Source organism: Trichomycterus rosablanca, chromosome 15 (assembly GCF_030014385.1).
Source record: "Trichomycterus rosablanca isolate fTriRos1 chromosome 15, fTriRos1.hap1, whole genome shotgun sequence".
Taxonomy (NCBI): Eukaryota; Metazoa; Chordata; class Actinopteri; order Siluriformes; family Trichomycteridae; genus Trichomycterus; species Trichomycterus rosablanca.
This window is the reverse complement of record NC_086002.1, coordinates 25,064,845-25,083,230: the sequence shown is the minus strand read 5'-3', so window position 1 is coordinate 25,083,230 and position 18,386 is coordinate 25,064,845. Positions and strand designations below refer to the sequence as shown.

Here is an 18,386-nt window from a genome sequence, read left to right as displayed (position 1 = left end):
TTTAAAGAAGAAAAACTCATCATTCTATAAAAAAAAACATTTAAACATGTACATATATGTAAATAACATTATAACAGTAATACTTCCTCTAATTAGTGCCTTAATGTCCCGATAGCAATCTATTACGCGCCTTTCGCCGGACGCTGTGCGTGGGGCCCCCCGTATTTTGGGGGGACGGGTTGACCCGGACGACCTCAGATCCAACCCAGGGTCCCCGGCCCGAGGCCGGCAGGGGCCCGCAACCCGTCCGGCTCTGCCACCCCAGAATTTTAATTCTGTATTGCAAATGGGATGACATGTATTACTACAGTATATTGCAAGTAGGACTTACAGTATGTTGCAACTGGAATGAGATCCTATATCATTACAGTATATTGCAAGTGAGATTCAGAATATATTGCAAATGGGATAAGTCTATTTATGATTATATAAGCAAATTTTGACAAACACACACACACTGTAAGACTGCAAGGGAAGCTCAGCTTCCCCTTAAATGTCAAAAATTAAATGGTCAAATATGTACAGTTGTGTTAACATTTCATTGACTACAAATGCGTTAGAACACGTTCATCTTGAAGACGAGTTCGTTCAGAATCAGCTACTTATCACAAATCGACTCGATTTTGTTAACTTAACTCATACATTCCCGGAGCTTCAATGCATTTACCCACAGAAGCTGAGCGTCTCTTTGCTTCTATGAACTTCTATGCATGGGTGGGACTTCGAAACTCGCCGGTCATTGGATAAATGCCACGATTTTGTCCTGCCCCCGGACGCTGAGCGTCTCTGGGGGTGAATGAGCTGTGGGCGGGTCTGGACGCTGAGCTTCTGCAAGATGATTGGAGGATCAGTCGAAAGGCTGAATCCCGTTTTGATTGACAGCTGTCGCTGGGAGCTTCAGTACCATCGCAGATTTTGCGAGTGAAGTCGGAAGACAAACTGCAACCCATTTCAGGCCATTTTCTTGAAAACTAACAAAGGGGAGAATTTATACATTTATATATAAATAAATTGACAAATTTTATGATGTAAGCCGACAATGAGCTTCCCCTCTTTGAAAGACCAGCAGCCGCCACTATATTTTTTACCTATGCGATATATTGGAAATGGGAATGTCAGATCTCAGGTTTGGAGCGAGGTAGGACTTCCAAATCTGCGTTCCTCTCTAAGTCTCCACCTCCCCAACCTATGGTGCAAGTTTGAAAAAGATCAGAGAAACAAAGAAAAAAATTGGACCAAAAAATCTCTAAGGGTTTTGGTCATATTATACTGGTTTTGGACCAAATAAAAATAAAAATAAACTCATCCCATTTCCAATATAATAAAGGCATGAAAAATATACAGCTTTTGGACAGTGAAAAGTCATCCAATTTGCAATATATTGAATACTTGAGTGGGGTCCCATAAGCAGCATACAGTAGTGAAGGCCCAAATGCTTATTTTTCACACTTCCCAAGGGTCTACAGACACGAGACACATACCAATGGATTCATCTTGACGAGTAGATGTCATTTGACACCAGAAACGGCAGCTAATTCCGCTGGAAATTGCCGAAAATCGCCCCGATTTTTTTTTTTTTAAACTAAATTAACATGTTTTTCGGGCACTTTGTTGGACAAATTTGGTACCCATGCACTCGGGAGGACTCCTAGATTACGATTCAATGGAGTCCCGGTGTCTGTGTTTGACTGTTTATTCCCGCCAAGCCTATGAGGCCTACGTTAGCAACCGAATGCTAATGACACTCGTTTTTCATACTTCCCGGTGGTCAACATGCAAGATACACATATCAATAGATTTGTCTCGATGAGTAGATGCTGTTTGACACCAGCAGCTTGAGCTAACTCCACGGGAAATCGCGGAAAATCGCCCCGTTTTTATAACGTTTAGCTACTAAATTAACATGTTTATTGGGCACTTAGGTAGACAAATCTGGTATGGTTACACTCGGGAAAACTCGTAGTTTGTAATGCAAACAAGTTTTGTTGTCCTAGAGGTTCTGGAACCTTTAGAAATGGTTCAAAGTCAGGCAAAAGAAACACAGGAAGGCCTTAAAAATGTTCAAGTGGACCTAGGGCTTCCAGATTTTTCACACTGCTTCTAGAGGTGTCCACAGCCCACACATTCGAGTTTTGAGTCGATCGGACCTTTCAAAGCAGTGTTACATAGAGCGTGTAAGAATCTGAATGGGAATAAATTGGGATTTGGACGTGTCCAAACGGGGTAGCAAGGTCCGATGGGTCCGAAATTTTGGCGACATTGTCGACATAGGCTCCAGATAAACATACTCAAATTTGGAAGCGCTCGGGCATTCCGAAGTATTTTTTATTGGGGCAACGATTCGAGCAAAATCCATGCAGACTTGCACCTTGGCCTTATGCCTTTCTCAGTGAAGGAGGAGAAATACTGAAAGGCCTTAAAAATCTTCATGTGGACCTAGAGCTTTCAGATTTTTCAGACTACTTCTAGAGGTGTTGACTGCCCACATAGTTGAGTTTTAAGTCAAACGGCCCAAGTGGTGTCCAAAAAGTTATTATGGGATTTGAATGGGAATATATTGGAATTGGAACGTGTCCAAACAGGCTCTAGAAAGGTCAGACGAGCCCGACATTTCGGCTACATTGTCATCAGAGGCTCTAGATAAACATACTCAAATTTGGAACCGTTCAGGCATTCCAAAGTATTTTTTATCTGGACAAAGATTCGGGCAAAATCCATGCAGACTTGCCATGTTTTCTTAAGGTCAACACTTAGAATTTCAAGTACTAAACTTTACTAAAGCCCCTGGGAGAACTGCAAATCCTTTTTAGGTGCTGGGTCAACCACGAAAGGTACTTCAGACAAAGATGACACTCAACGATACCCATTTTCAAAGGCTGTTTCTCAGATTAAAACTGAACACACATATAAAAAGAGTTGTTGCATCCGAAAAGATGTATTTACAAACACATTACAATCTTCTTCTTCTCCTGGGCCTTTGTCCCGCTCGGTTGCGGGGTCAGCTCTTCGGTGGATCATGATCCGCACATTGATTTGGCACAGTTTTTACGCCGGATGCCCTTCCTGGCACGACCCTCCCTATTTTATCCGGGCTTGGGACCGGCACTACAATGCACTGGTTTGTGCATCTAGCGGCTAGGTATCTATAGGACAATTCAGTGTTTCCAATTAGCCTGGTGGCATGTCTTTGGACTGCGGGAGGAAACCGGAGCACCCAGAGGAAACCCACGCGGACACGGGGAGAACATGCAAACTCTGCACAGAAAGGACCCGGACCGCCCCACCTTGGGATTGAACCCAGGACCTTCTTGTTGTGAGGCGACAGTGCTACTCACTAAGCCACCGTGCCGCCCTACAAACACATGACAATAATTAGCCAAAAATGCAACACAGGTCATTCACATGCATATGTCCATGTTTTTCCACTGCCCCTTTTTATATCAGCCATTTCTAGCATGTTCTTTTGTCAAAGCATCTATGTTACACCCAATTCTGATGAGGCCGGACTGACCCATGGGTCCAAGCCCTTTCACATCCTGATGGAAGTACCCTTATTTGACTGACTGAAAAGCTGACCAAGTGAAACTCTTTAGTCATTTTGAGTGACTTGATCACTATTTATCAACTCTTCAGAGCTGTGATCCAAGAGCTTGCCAATGCATCACAGCCACCCGATAGATATCTAGCATGGTAAATATCTGTACCTATCAGTGGGTGGTGAATAACCATCAAACCAACCTAGGATGGTAAATGTACAGTATTCACACATCAGGGTATTTAATGGTTTTTTTTAATAAATGAGCAGGAAAATGTCCACTGAGGAGGATTAAAGCGTCTTTGAGTATCTTGAAAAGCGCTATATAAATAAAATGTATTATTATAATACGCAGTGGTTTGGGCACAGCTAGGTGAATTCCATGTTTTGTTATTGGTTTAAACGTCTTAATGTCTCTTCTATGGGATAGAAATTTGAACAATATTTTTTCTGTATGTAACTAAAAGAAAAAAAAAGTTAGCTTTTTAATGCATTATTACTTTTATACCAGGCACATTGTTTTTTTCCCCTAGTACTTACATTCAGCAAGTAAAAAGTAATCATGCATTAAAATGTGCAGCACTTTGTTTCCTGTAGAGAATGTGTAAACTTATTTTTCTTTTTTTCTTTTACTTACTTTTACAAAATCAGTAAAACATGGAATTTGATCAGAAGTATCCATTTGTTCTACGTATACATGTAGTTCATGCTAAATTATTTAGCACAATATGTTGTTATCTACTGTATCTGATGTAAAAGCATCAGTAAAAATAAATAGCATTAAATATAGTGTAGTGTTGTGGTGGGACATTTCATACTGCGTTCATGTCACACTGGTTCATGTCATAACAGGTCCAGAGTCAGGGTGGGGGAGGGGATAGAGCGAGAGCAATTAAGCACCTGTGAACTACTAATGCTTTGTTCAAGACACACTGAAATTGTTTATTAACTTGATCTGTATGAATATACAGTATTTTATTTTGAAATGGAGAACTGCTAGGCCCTCTTTTGTTTTAGTAATTATTTTGAAGTCATACAACAATTTGAGCTCCTTCTGAGTTAATTAAGCCATCCCCTGACCTGATAATTGATATTATTAAAAAGAATGTTGTATTTTCTTTAATGTACAGATTTCTACAACACATTAAAGCGTTTAATAAAGTGTCTCTGAAGCTGTGTTTGGGTAATGATTTTATGGGAGAGTGATTAACTTCATGAGAAGTAAATTGGCACTGAAACATTTTATAAAACACCCCGCCATCATAAACGCACGTGTGCAGTTCTGCACTTTCTCTGTGCACCGTGAACGCATCATTATAATCATGCTCGGTGCGCGCGAGACACGGAGGTTTCAGAGGCTGCGCGAGCATCATCAGCGCTGTGTGGAGCGGCACGAGCTGGAGTCCCGAGAGAGGAACAGACTGGAGCACGAGGAAAGTGTGAAGCTGCTGCAGGTAAGACCTGTTTTACTCTTCTATTCAACTGTAAACTCAGGCTGTACTCAGAGCTTTAATCCGTCCAACACACAACACATACTGATGCTTTCACCTCGTTTTTCACCTGCATGACTTGGTATTGTTAGGATTTTCGGAACATAAAAAACATAAATTTAATATGGGAAGTTTTCCGGCATTCACCCACGTGGTCTTTTGTTCAAAATGGCGCCGGCCATGTCCCCTTTGTTCAAAATGGTGCCGGCCATGCTCCCTTCCTGACTCCTACCGAGGGGGGGGAGGCGTAGCCCTGGGCTTTTTAGCACATTTCATTGGTTCCACCAGCAGTAAAGGAGGAGGAGCCTAGCTTAGTTTAAAAAACCGGCGCACTCAGACGCACGCTCTCTTTTTTGGCTGGCAATCATCTGGATTGCAGGAGAAAGGAGCGCCGATCGGCTTAGCTCTGACTTATATTCACAGATCATTTTGTACACTTAATAAAGTGTTTTGAAGAGTACTTTCTGGAATTATCCGACTGCTTCTTCAGGGCCTCTCGACCAAAAGATTCATCGTAACAGTATTTAAACAAATGAGGGTTTAAATGTAGATAAAACACACACAGGTGTGAATGTAATCATGTGTTTTAGCAGTTTGAGTCTACAGTCAGTGATGGTTTTGTACTGGATACCTTTAAATTCAGGTGTTCCTAAAATTTAGATTCCCGCGTGTAACTAAGTGGGGTGGGGGAAGGTAAAGTGCACCATGAGCTCTGTGATAACACGCACTTACAGTATACATATACGTATATATATACAGTGTATCACAAAAGTGAGTACACCCCTCACATTTCTGCAGATATTTAAGTATATCTTTTCATGGGACAACACTGGCAAAATGACACTTTGACACAATGAAAAGTAGTCTGTGTGCAGCTTATATAACAGTGTAAATTTATTCTTCCCTCAAAATAACTCAATATACAGCCATTAATGTCTAAACCACCGGCAACAAAAGTGAGTACACCCCTAAGAGACTACACCCCTAAATGTCCAAATTGAGCACTGCTTGTCATTTTCCCTCCAAAATGTCATGTGATTTGTTAGTGTTACTAGGTCTCAGGTGTGCATAGGGAGCAGGTGTGTTCAATTTAGTAGTACAGCTCTCACACTCTCTCATACTGGTCACTGAAAGTTCCAACATGGCACCTCATGGCAAAGAACTCTCTGAGGATCTTAAAAGACGAATTGTTGCGCTACATGAAGATGGCCAAGGCTACAAGAAGATTGCCAACACCCTGAAACTGAGCTGCAGCACAGTGGCCAAGATCATCCAGCGTTTTAAAAGAGCAGAGTCCACTCAGAACAGACCTCGCGTTGGTCGTCCAAAGAAGCTGAGTGCATGTGCTCAGCGTCACATCCAACTGCTGTCTTTGAAAGATAGGCGCAGGAGTGCTGTCAGCATTGCTGCAGAGATTGAAAAGGTGGGGGGTCAGCCTGTCAGTGCTCAGACCATACGCCGCACACTACATCAAATTGGTCTGCATGGCTGTCACCCCAGAAGGAAGCCTCTTCTGAAGTCTCTACACAAGAAAGCCTGCAAACAGTTTGCTGAAGACATGTCAACAAAGGACATGGATTACTGGAACCATGTCCTATGGTCTGATGAGACCAAGATTAATTTGTTTGGTTCAGATGGTCTCAAGCATGTGTGGCGGCAATCAGGTGAGGAGTACAAAGATAAGTGTGTCATGCCTACAGTCAAGCATGGTGGTGGGAATGCCATGGTCTGGGGCTGCATGAGTGCAGCAGGTGTTGGGGAGTTACATTTCATTGAGGGACACATGAACTCCAATATGTACTGTGAAATACTGAAGCAGAGCATGATCCCCTCCCTCCGGAAACTGGGTCGCAGGGCAGTGTTCCAGCATGATAATGACCCCAAACACACCTCTAAGACGACCACTGCTTTATTGAAGAGGCTGAGGGTAAAGGTGATGGACTGGCCAAGCATGTCTCCAGACCTAAACCCAATAGAACATCTTTGGGGCATCCTCAAGCGGAAGGTGGAGGAGCGCAAAGTCTCGAATATCCGCCAGCTCCGTGATGTCGTCATGGAGGAGTGGAAAAGCATTCCAGTGGCAACCTGTGAAGCTCTGGTAAACTCCATGCCCAGAAGAGTTAAGGCAGTTCTGGGAAATAATGGTGGCCACACAAAATATTGACACTTCAGGAACTTTCACTAAGGGGTGTACTCACTTTTGTTGCTGGTGGTTTAGACATTAATGGCTGTATATTGAGTTATTTTGAGGGAAGAATAAATTTACACTGTTATATAAGCTGCACACAGACTACTTTTCATTGTGTCAAAGTGTCATTTTGTCAGTGTTGTCCCATGAAAAGATATACTTAAATATCTGCAGAAATGTGAGGGGTGTACTCACTTTTGTGATACACTGTATATATATATAAATATTGTACCATAAATATCTGTTTTGTGGATTGTTTATCTGATTTTTTCCAGTAAAAAGTCAGTACAATCCAGAGTTTGTGTCTGGGTCTGTTCACTTTCTGCTACTCTGGTATTTCACAAAAGGTTATTTTTTTTAGATACTGACCCCATCAATACCCCTTTACCATCAAAATGGGTCGTAACGTTATAGTAAAACGAGATCTTGTAACCTATGTAAAAAAATTATTCTTGTGTTGCCTCCCTCTGGTGGCACTTTTGGAGAATTGTAAAAAGTAATATGATATGTTAAAATTCCAAGATTTGACCAATTCTTCCCTGTCTCAGGTCCGCAATCTTGGTGTCATTCTAGACTCCACTCTTTCTTTTGAATTTCATAAAAAATTTTGCTAAAACTGCGTATTTTTACCTTAAGAACATCTCTAGACTGTGCTCCTTTCTTTCATTCTCTTCAACTGAAACTCTTGTAATGGACTATTGTAATACTGTTCTTTATGGGCTCCTTGTCTCCGGGCTGAAGAGGCTACAGCATGTACAAAATTAATCCGCGAGGGTCCTAACACATACAAGATCACGTGATCACATAACTCCTTCACTTAAACAGCTCCACTGGCTACCCATCCAATACCACATTCAATATAAGGTTCTTTTGTTGGTTTTTATAGCCTTTCATGGCCATGCACTTACATATCTCACTGATTTACTTCATCCATACTCACCTACTCGTTCACTTCGGTCATCAGATGAAAACGTACTTGTTGTTCCCCCTTTCAGGCTTTGTTCTATGTGACAGGGCTTTTAGTATATCTGGTCCCAAACTCTGGAACTCCATTACTGAGAAACTCCGAGCATGTACTTTGTTTTGGCTGAGCGGGAGTCATCTCTTCCCCTCCTGCGCCACCAACCAGACAAACCGCCAAAGTTTTTTTTGTCGTGTTGTGTATCTTCTCTGGTAGTTAAAAGTTTAGCTTAGTTATGTAATATTTTAATTATTATTTTAATCAAACCTAAAAGCAGAGTAGGGGGTAAAGCTATTAGGAGACCTACGGTAGCTGGTGAATGCACCCCGAGTTCCCAGCGAAGTAGGTCTTACAGAGCAAGGCAAACAAGGGCCTTAAGTGGCAGGAGGACCAATTAGGGCTGATCACCCGCAGCTGTCGAGCTGGCTATTTAAGGCAATAAAAACATTGTATATTGATTAGTTTAGTACGGTGGCCGAGAAGTGCAAAACAAATTAACATTTTAGAAAACAAAACTAAATTTACAAGAGCTGAAACACTTTTACCAATGCCGAGAAAAATTTACAAATGGCCGATCTGACGGAAATGGTAAGTACAATACACAGGAAGTTACCTGCTGGCAATCAAATTGTTTCTCGGGGGTAAAGTGAACGGAGTTTGTGATGGTAACGCTAAACAATGTTTTGTCTATTTTGTGGAAATAATTTTATCCAGTTGACCCACTTTTGTTTTTCTTGTAGGAAGATTGTTTGTGCAGACGTTTAGACATGGCCTGTGCATCTCTATCTACCGTCCACTTCTCTAAACATCTAAGGAATTCACACAAGAAAAACAAAAGTGGCCAACTGGCTGAAATAATTAACACAAAATAGACAGAACATTGTTTATTAGGGATGGAACATTTGATACCGAGGCTTTGAAGCTTGTTTCACTTTTGTAACACTCGACTCAGTGTATCGGAGCTTGTATTAAACCAGCAGGAATGTGAGGGGACTAATTCAAAGCTTTGGTGCTTTTATCTCACTGACTATATAAGAGACAGTCAAACAGTGGCGGCTCCTGCCAAATCTCTCAGGGGGGGCAATTGTTGCGATGATGGCCAAGGTGACCTGTTGAAGGGGTAAATTAATGCTTAAATAATTAACATCTTAAGTCATCTGTCAGTTTGCCCTCACAAATAACTTTGAACATGGAGAGAGACCAGCTTTACCATTAATCATAAAATTAAGTAAAGCCTTCACACTAGCAATTTAATTCAGTCTTCATCAGCATTTTATTTTAGGTGCTAGCTGCTCCAACTAGAGTTGCCAACTTTCAGAACTGTGCAACCCAAAATATAACGGGTCATACACAGTTTTATTTAGGCTGTTTAACATTTATTATTTTCATTCTTTATAATAATAAATCAAAACCATATTTTAGGTAAAACAACATGCATAAAGAACATCATGTAACATTTTTTCTCAATAGTGTAAACAACGTTTTTACATGATCCATCACACAGACATGCAGCCCTGTTCTGGACTGCGTTGCTTAGGGGGGCAGTGAGAAAAGTACTGACCCTGTTACTTTACTTTCGCCCTACACACGGCATTACTATAACTAAAAGTGAACACTACTTACAATAATAACCGAACCCCTTTTAATTCCCGCGGTAGCAGCTGTTTTCTTCTGTTTCATACATATCACCTCGTCTCAGTCTAATCTGCAGCGTTTCTCTCCCATTGATAAAAATGCGGAACATCATCTTTAGTTTCCAAATAAGGAACGATTACGTGTGACGCAGGCACGTATGTGCGAGCCCCTCCGGAGATCATTCAAAATGCATTATAGCTCCTGTAATACGAAAAAAAAGAGCTTTAACATGAGAGTCTATGAGAGCATTCTGGGGCGATTCTGCCCCTGCAGTCAAACTAGGGTTACCAACCACCCCGTAAAATACAGAATCGTTCTTTATTTGGAGACAAAACGCCGCGTTCAGTATTGAAATGATACAGGACAAGCTTCGTTCCGTATTTTTATCAATGGGAGACAAAGCGATATGTATTAACAGAAGGATACTGCTGCTATCGTGGGAATTAGAAAGTGTTCTTAGTAACGGTGTGTGCGCGCAGGTTTATCAGCATAACAACCTGTTTAATACACCGCTGTATGAGTAGCGCAGTGGGCTGAGTGCGTTGTTTTGTCTAAAATATGGTTCTGACTTATTATTATAAAGAATTAAAATAATATATGTTAAACACCCTAAATAAAACATTTTGATAATGTTCTCATGACTGTGTAAGACACCTTATATTTTTTATAGGTGCAACCCTAACCACCCTCCTCCTCCCCCACTCAGCTCTTTTCAGCACAATCAGGAAAAGCTTCAAAAGCTTTAATGAGGCTTCATCTGCACATCACTATTGTTTAGTGTTACCATCACAAACTCTGTTCACTTCATCCTTGCAAAACAGTTTGACTGGCAGCAGGTAAGCAACGAGCACTTCCTGTGAATTGTACTTACCCTTTCCATCAGATCGGCCGTTTGTAAATTTGTTTCGGCATTGGTAAAAGTGTTTCAGCTCTTGTAAATTTGTTTTTGTTTTTGTAATTTTGTTTTCTAAATTGTTAATTTGTTTTGCAATTCTTAGCCACTGTAGTTTTGCCTCAGTAAATTAATCCACAATCGATTTGATGTATTACACATATTTTCTGTAACTAAAGTTTAATTTTAATAATTTTGCAGTTTTAAACATGCTAAAAAAAGAAATTCAACAGGGCTTCCATGCAACCCTAAACCCTATTACAATGTACTAAAATCGCCATATTTGTCGCATTTTTTAATATTGTACAATTAGGTGGGACAAATAGCCATTAGAGACATGACAATGTTGCCCAAAAAATAACCCATACTAGGATATGAGACAGAGTGGGAGAATAGAGCAGTGTATGATAAAAAAATTCATATGAGGTCAAATCAGTCAAATTGTAGTGAAATTGAAATAAAACAAACAAATAGCTTTAGAAACCTTTCAGTGCTTGTGAAAGTAGCATTAGAGACACGTTAGGATAAAAAAAATACATCTAAAACACCTGCAGCGGTGTAGGAGGAGGTGTAGGGAATGTGTAATATATAAATGGACAACGCTTGTGTTTGTTGCTAGCTTTTGTGTGTGTGTGTGTGTGTGTGTGTGTGTGTGTGTGTGTGTGTGTGTGTGTGTGTGTGTGTGTGTGTGTGTGTGTGTGAGAGAGAGAGAGAGAGAGAGAGAGAGAGAGAGAGAGAGAGAGAGAGAGAGAGAGAGAGAGAGAGAGAAAGAGAGAGAGAGAGAGAGAGAGAGAGAGAGAGAGAGAGAGAGAGAGACTTTTTTTTTGACTTTTTACACTTCTTTATTTAAACCAGTCTTTTCAGTACAAAAATTATCTGAACCACTCTATCATATTAAAACACCTCAAAATAATTCACTGTGTAAAAATAAAAAGCATTTGTACAATCAAACAATTTTGGCTTAACTGAAATCAAGTGTGAAGCAGAGCTCATCATCATTAATTGAGCACACTGCTTCTTCACAGCACCACACTTCTTTAAAAGTCTCCAGGTTTTTCATACTTTTATAGAACTTAAAATCAATTAAAATCCTTGATCTAACAAGTCTTGATAAAATCCTCGTGGCTTCACAGTCATTACCAGTCTCCACCTTGTTCTTACGACTGATATATATTGCCATTTTTGCCTGCCCAAGGATAAAATTTATCAACTGACATTCAGACTTTTTTCTTTTAACATATTTAAAACCAAGGATAAAAGTCTGGATTGTAAAAGTCACATTAAAATACCTAAAAACATTCTTTAAAACCTCAAACAAGGGACGCAGCCTAAAACAGTGCATAAAAGCATGAAACACTGTTTCCCTCTGATTACAAAATGGACAGTGTGGTAAAATCTCCGGGTTTAAAACAGAGATAAAAGCGTTAACTGAGATAATACCATGTAAAATTCTCCACTGCATGTCAGCAACTTTCTTAGTTAATGGGGGTTTATATAGTGCTCTCCACTCTGGCTTAACATCATCACTTAACTTAAAAACATCACGCCATGGTGTGTCAGTCCTTCCATTCAGTTTTTTCTTGTTTAGAACCTTTACACAGGCTCTGTACAGCATTTTACCAGATGCAGTCTTTAAATCTATGCTGGATTCCTCCTTAGACTCCAACAGAGGGCCTTCACAGTCCTGTAAATCTGGCATGATTGTGATGTCTGGGAAGGGGTCGTCTTCTGTAGGGCAAACCACCCCCGCACTGTACTCCTGCATCTGCTCCCGCTCCTCAGGTGAAAGGACAGACTTCCATCTCTCGAGGACCTTACTCACAACACGGATGGACTTTACTCCCAAACGTGTGGCCACATTCTCTGCTTGCGTGAAATCAGGTCCTGCAATGTCCACCAGCCGACGTAGAGTTGTGACTCCTGCTGAAACAAGGGTTTTAGTCAGTGCAGGGGTGTTTCCTCCAGTTAAATCCAGCCGTGTTCCATAAACCAGAGGTTCTTCCAAAAGCCAGTGCAAAGACGAGTCATTTTTTGTTTGTATTTTAAAAAAATTCCAAACTCTAAAAAGTCCACGATAAAAAACAGGCAACCCAGAAAAGTCCAGTGCCTTAGTGTTCATTAAAAACAAAGTTCTGTCCAACCCTAGACCTCCCGCTGTGTGCAAAATCCTGCAAGCCACTGCCCTCCAAACCAGTTCTTTGGGTCCCATGAGGAGTCTCTGAATAAACTGGAGACGGAAAGCAGCAACCCTACTGGCCAGATGAATAAGTCCTTGTCCTCCTTCATCCTTTGTCAGGTATAGAACTCCTTGTGGGATCCAATGCAAGCGGTCCCAAAAAAAATCCACCAACTCAGCCTGCAGTTTTGCTAAAAAATTTGTTGGGGGGTCCAAGCATGCTAATTTATGCCATAGTGATGATGCTGCCAGGTTGTTAATAACAAGTACCCTTCCTCTATAGGACATTTGGGGGACTATCCATTTCCATTTATTTAAACGTGCTTTAACTTTTTCAACCATGCCATCCCAGTTCTTTTCAGTACAAGTATTGTCCCCCAAGTACACTCCCAGGTATCTAAAACCACCCCTCTTCCACATCAACTCATATGGGAGTGTAGGTTCTGCACCATCCCACTCACCAACTAAAACTGCTTCACTTTTATTCCAGTTCACCTTAGCCGATGATAAAACCTTAAAATCATTTAAAAGTTCAGTTAAAATGTCCACATCAGTCTGGGTACTTGTTATTACAACTAAATCATCTGCATATGCTGAAACACATAGAGGAACAGTACAAGGAGGCACCACCAGTCCAGAAATACATTCTCTTATTTTACACAATAGTGGTTCAATTGCTAATGAGTACAACATGCCTGACAAGGAACAGCCTTGTCTTATACCTCTAAAAACTTTAAAAGGAGCACATAAACCCCCATTAACCTTAATTACACTTTCAATGTCACTGTATAAAACTTTAATCATTGCTATAAAACCTGAGTTAAAACCGAAGTACTCCAATACTTTCCACAGGTACTCATGCTCAACTCGGTCAAATGCTTTTTCTTGATCTAAAAAAATTAGACCAGCTTTCAAGCCCAACAGTCTGGAGACTTCCAAAACATCCCGAATTAGATACACATTATCAAAAATTGACCTTCCAGGCACACAATATGTCTGATCAAGATGTACCACCTGCTCCATTACTTTACCCAGTCTCGAGGCTAACGCTTTTGACAGCAGCTTACAGTCTGTACATAGCAGGGAGACAGGTCGCCAGTTTTTTAATTCAGTCAAGTCCCCCTTTTTTGGCAGCAGGGTCAGGACTGCCCTCCGGCAGCTCAACGGCAGCACTCCGTCCCTTATACTGCTCTGAAGAACTTTCAAGACATCCTGACCCAACACTGACCAGAACTTTTTATAAAACTCGACTGGGAGGCCATCGATACCTGGCGCCCGACCATTCTCCATTCCCTGGAGAGCCTCAAAGAGCTCTCCTAGGGATAGCTCCTCATCAAGCCATTCAGCAGACTCTTGTGTAAGCTGGTTATGTTCGTTAAAGAATCGTTCTTTGACCTGTTTAACCTCAGTCCACTCGCTCTTGTACAGTTTTGAAAAAAACTGTACTGTCTGCCTGCGAATTTCAGAAGGATCTAATAAGAGATCTCCTGATTCTATTCGCACTGCATGCATAAATCTTTTCTGTCCGTTACTCCGCTCGAGACCAAAGAAAAACTTAGAAGGAGCATCCATTTCCGACGCACACTGAAATCTTGATCGGACCAGAGCCCCTTGCACTCTTGTGTCCAAAAAGTCAGCTAGAGCTGCCTTTTTTGTTTTTAATGCTTCAATGTGTTCCTTATTTCTTGTGGTCTCTGCTAAAGACTGCAGTTCCACTATTTCAAACTCCAGAGCTTTAAGCGATCTGATTGTATCTTTAGTGACATTAAAAGTATATTGCTGACAAAACATTTTAATTTGTATTTTTGCTACATCCCACCACTGTTGAATTGAGGTAAAAGCTGTTTTCTGTGAGCTTAAAACCTTCCAAAAAAAAGTAAAAGACTCTATAAAATTAACATCATTTAAAAGTGCAGTGTTAAAATGCCAGTACGCACTCTGTGGCTTCACATTACTTTTCTGTACTGTACACTGGACCATAGAATGATCCGAAAAACCAACTGGTGAGATAAAAGAGTGTGTAAAAGCAGAACGTTGATAATTAAAACCATAAAAACGGTCCAGCCTTGCCAATGAGAGTACATTGTCTTTAGAATGAGCCCATGTGTACTGTCTTTGTCTGCTGTGAAAGTTCCTCCAGATGTCACACAAGTCATGAGTCTCTAACAGCTCACACAAACGTTTACGGGATGCGGCATGCGGTTCTGAATGATTTCTGTCTATATTGTCTGCTGTGCAATTAAAATCCCCACCCAGTATTAAAAAGTCAGTAGAATTACAGCCTGCAATGACAGTGTTCAGTGTGTTTAAAAACAGCATCCTATCCACTCCCCTAGTTGGAGCATAAATACAAATAAAAACAAAAGTTTCATTTTCAAAGTCTGCTGTCACCTTTAAAAGTCTACCATTTAAAATCTCTTCCACTTTGTAAGAACAAGGTATAAAATTTTTAGATAAAAGAATAGCAATACCAGTACTGGTAGAAGAGCCATGACTTAAAAACACAAGCCCATCCCACTCTTTAGCCCAGTCATTGGCATTACTAGCATCACTGTGTGTTTCTTGTAGAAAGGTAACATCAATCCCCTTCATTTTCACCAGCTCACACAGCTTCGCTCGCTTTACACAGTCTCTTCCCCCATTCATGTTTAGAGTTGCAATTCTAATATCACCCATTAATAAAATTAAATAAAAATGGCTTAAAATAAAGGTCATTCGGACCCAGGAACAGCAGCTCATCTTATACATCCGCTTCAATATTCTCTTTATTACATTTAGTCAGTATTTTTTTCAACCTAAAAAACTCTAATTCAGTAAAAGCCTTTTCCTTCCTAAAATACTTGACATCATGTACAAATTGAGCACAGTTTGCGAAATAATCTTCAACACGAATACCTCTTCGCCCCTTAGTGACTTTTAAAAACTGTTTAATTTCTTCAACTTTGTACAGTACAGGCATGCTCTCCTCCTGCGAGCACACGGACCAGCCTGAGTCTGAGAGAGATCCGTCACTCTCTGATTCCATTTCACTCACTGCTTTAACCTCGGTTTTAGCTTGTTTATTACCTTCTCCTCGAGCTCGCTTTTTTCTTTTAATTGGAATTTTAAAAACATTTTCTTCCTCCATTTGTACCTCCATTCCATCCTTCACTACTGATTCTACTGAGGTGTTCTCATTACAGTCATCACAAATCTGATCACCCTGTTTCCTTAAGTTCAAAACCTCCTGCTCCACAGGGGCCCTTTCCACAACGGGCTCTCCTGCCGCTGGTAATGCCTGGACAGGCTCACCCTCGGCCGGTGCAGCCTCAGCGGACATCTCCTGAGCATTCTCAACCTCGACCAGTTCATCCCCTACAGGTATCTGAGCTGGCGACAACGTCTCTGTGTCCTGCACTGTCATCCTTTCAGCAGCCGTAGTGGGAACAGACATTGCCAGTTCAGTCTCATTAGGCCCTGTTTCACCAGTACTCCTATCCCCTAACTCAGTATCTTTACCATTATTGCTAGCACTATGATGACAATTACGGACAAGATGTCCAAACTCTCCACACCTAAAACACTTCATACTAGTGTTAGAAGTTACAAACACAGTGTAATCAAAACCATCTACTCTGAATTTTAAAACCAGATCTAGTTCATCTTCACCATCTCTTAACACCATGAACACCGTCCTTCTGAATGACACCAAATGCTTAACTAGTTGTGATTTACAGCCTAGGGGTAATTTTTTAATAGGGGAGACAAGTTTACCAAACCTTGACAGTTCCTGTGCTATTAGCGCATCAGAAATAAACGGGGGTACATTGGAGATGATAATTTTTTTAGATGGGGTACTGAGGGGTAAAACAGGCACAAGTCTCTCATTAATCACAATTCCATTCTGAACCAGCTCACTTGCTTTCTCCACAGAAGACAGAAACATCACCACTGCATTGTTCATTCGTGATGCAGACAATACATTATTATAGCCGACTGCGACCCCCGCAGCCAAACAGCACTCCTCCACATTCACCCGGCACTCAACCTTCACACCGTGCCGGCGTGTCAAGTTTTCAAAGCACCGGGTGTTTGGGAAAGCCATGCTTCCAGCAAAAATGCCGGTAGCAGACTCCCCGCGCACCTCACGCACACACACACAAACACACACACAAAACACTCACGCGCGCTCTCACTCAAACACTTACACGCAACTTTCAAAATTAATTTAATCAAAACAAACTAAAGAAAAAGTTTTTGGCAAATAACGCCACTCACGCTCACTTTCTTTTTAATATTTTATTTAAACTTCATCAGAGTACATGGAAATTACATTACATTATCAAGACAATCATTTACAATTTTAAAATCTTCCACAATTCAGAGTCCTTAAATAAAATATTCATTGTTCGTATTCTTTTCAGTTCAGTTCTTATATTTTTATAAACATTCTCTGCTGAAACAAACTGTTGGTCAATAGTCATTCTGCATCTTGTTTTCCATAATTTAGACTTCACAATACACAGTACTAACCACAAGAAGTCATGTTTATCTTTAGACATGATTTCATCAAAAATACCGAAACAGACGGACTTCATATGAATTTTAATCTCAACACCTAAATTTTCCATTTTGCTCCATACTTCTTGGGAACGATAACACTCTAGAATAAAATGTTCTAAAGTTTCCTCTGTCTGGCATTTTGGCATAGGGCACATGTTTGTCTTCACAAAACAACTCCACTTCACTACAGATCTCACTGGAAGTCTCCTCACTGCTACCAACCATGTAATATCCCTTAACTTCTCAGATATTTTTTTACATAAAATATTATTTACACATTCTTTCTTTTCTTCCTCTCTAAGGCCTCTAAAATCCACTATATTACAATATTTCAAATCTACTATTAGCTTGTAAATCTTTTTATTAGAATCCTTAATCCAATCTATATTCAAAACATTAAATTTATTTATAAAATCACCATAAATTAATTTATAATAAGGAACTAAAGCTCTAGAGCGGCCTTTTTTCTGTTTCCAATTTGTGATGTTTCCAATCCAATCAGCTTGTCTGTAAATGCCATTTGCAATAATTTTACATACAAAAATTTTTGTTTTAATGGAAAGATCAATTGCTCCTAGACCACCCATTTTTTTCTGTTTATATAAAAGTTCACGCTTAGTTACTTCACGTGTTGAATTCCAAATAAAATTACAACATAATTTATTCATATTTTTAAGCCATTTATCTGTGGGAGGGAAAATACAGGATAAAAATATTATTTTTGATAAGATAAAGGTCTTAACCATATTTATTCTTGTTTTATAACTTAAATTACAATTTTTCCATTTACTAAATTCTTCTTTAATAATTTGTTCTTTTTCTTTCCAGTTATAATCTACACAGCCATTGTTATCAAAATATATACCTAGGACTTTAAGATGTTCAGTCTCAGGTACATCAATTGGAAATTTTTTATTAATGTCTCCAATCCACACACATTCTGATTTTAAAACATTCAGGGTGGCTC

General features: G+C 40.2%; 1 pseudogene; it reads right to left on the bottom strand.

Annotated features, from left to right (window-relative positions):
• The window catches only part of LOC134329062 (uncharacterized), a 66,139-nt pseudogene that overhangs the window by 14,095 nt on the left and 33,658 nt on the right, over positions 1 to 18,386 (bottom strand).